The sequence below is a fragment of the Piliocolobus tephrosceles genome, chromosome 1 (assembly GCF_002776525.5).
Source record: "Piliocolobus tephrosceles isolate RC106 chromosome 1, ASM277652v3, whole genome shotgun sequence".
Taxonomy (NCBI): domain Eukaryota; kingdom Metazoa; phylum Chordata; class Mammalia; order Primates; family Cercopithecidae; genus Piliocolobus; species Piliocolobus tephrosceles.
The window spans coordinates 149614570-149616541 of NC_045434.1; positions in this window are offsets into that span (position 1 = coordinate 149614570).

Consider the following 1972-nt stretch of genomic DNA (forward strand, 5'->3'; position numbering starts at 1 on the left):
GCCTAACTGGGAGACATCCCCCACTAGGGGCAGTCTGACACTCCACACCTCACAGGGTGGAGTACACCCCTGAGAGGAAGCTTCCAAAGCAAGAATCAGACAGGTACACTCGCTGTTCAGCAATATTCTATCTTCTGCAACCTCTGCTGCTGATACCCAGGCAAACAGGGTCTGGAGTGGACCTCAAGCAATCTCCAACAGACCTATAGCTGAGGGTCCTGACTGTCAGAAGGAAAACTATCAAACAGGAAGGATACCTATACCAAAACCCCATCAGTACGTCACCATCATCAAAGACCAGAGACAGATAAAACCACAAAGATGGGGAAAAAGCAGGGCAGAAAAGCTGGAAATTCAAAAAATAAGAGCGCATCTCCTCCTGCAAAGGAGCACAGCCCATCGCCAGCAACGGATCAAAGCTGGTCAGAGAATGATTTTGATGAGATGAGAGAAGAAGGCTTCAGTCCATCAAACCTCTCAGAGCTAAAGGAGGAATTACATACCCAGCGCAAAGAAACTAAAAATCTTGAAAAAAGAGTGGAAGAATTGACAGCTAGACTAATTAATGCAGAGAAGGTCATAAACGAAATGACAGAGATGAAAACCATGACACGAGAAATACGTGACAAATGCACAAGCTTCAGTAACCGACTCGATCAACTGGAAGAAAGAGTATCAGCGATGGAGGATCAAATGAATGAAATGAAGCGAGAAGAGAAACCAAAAGAAAAAAGAAGAAAAAGAAATGAACAAAGCCTGCAAGAAGTATGGGATTATGTAAAAAGACCAAATCTACGTCTGATTGGGGTCCCTGAAAGTGAGGGGGAAAATGGAACCAAATTGGAAAACACTCTACAGGATATCATCCAGGAGAACTTCCCCAACCTAGCAGGCCAGGCCAACATTCAAATTCAGGAAATACAGAGAACGCCACAAAGATACTCCTCCAGAAGAGCAACTCCAAGACACATAATTGCCACATTCACCAAAGTTGAAATGAAGGAAAAAATCTTAAGGGCAGCCAGAGAGAAAGGTCGGGTTACCCACAAAGGGAAGCCCATCAGACTGACAGCAGATCTCTCGGCAGAAACTCTACAAGCCAGAAGAGAGTGGGGGCCACTGTTCAACGTTCTTAAAGAAAAGAATTTTAAACCCAGACTTTCATATCCAGCCAAACTAAGTTTCATAAGTGAAGGAGAAATAAAATTCTTTACAGATAAGCAAATGCTTAGAGATTTTGTCACCACCAGGCCTGCCTTACAAGAGACCCTGAAGGAAGTCCTAAACATGGAAAGGAACAACCGGTACCAGCCATTGCAAAAACATGCCACAATGTAAAGACCATCGAGCCTAGGAAGAAACTGCATCAACTAATGAGCAAAATAACCAGTTAATATCATAATGGCAGGATGAAGTTCACACATAACAATATTAACCTTAAATGTAAATGGACTAAATGCTCCAATTAAAAGACACAGACTGGCAAACTGGATAAAGAGTCAAGACCCATCAGTCTGCTGTCTTCAGGAGACCCATCTCACATGCAGAGACATACATAGGCTCAAAATAAAGGGATGGAGGAAGATCTACCAAGCAAATGGAGAACAAAAAAAAGCAGGGGTTGCAATCCTAGTCTCTGATAAAACAGACTTTAAACCATCAAAGATCAAAAGAGACAAAGAAAGCCATTACATAATGGTAAAGGGAACAATTCAACAGGAAGAGCTAACTATCCTAAATATATATGCACCCAATACAGGAGCACCCAGATTCATAAAGCAAGTCCTTAGAGACTTACAAAGAGACTTAGACTCCCATACAATAATAATGGGAGACTTCAACACTCCACTGTCAACATTACACAGATCAACGAGACAGAAAGTTAACAAGGATATCCAGGAATTGAACTCATCTCTGCACCAAGTGGACCTAATAGACATCTATAGAACTCTCCACCCCAAGTCAACAGAAT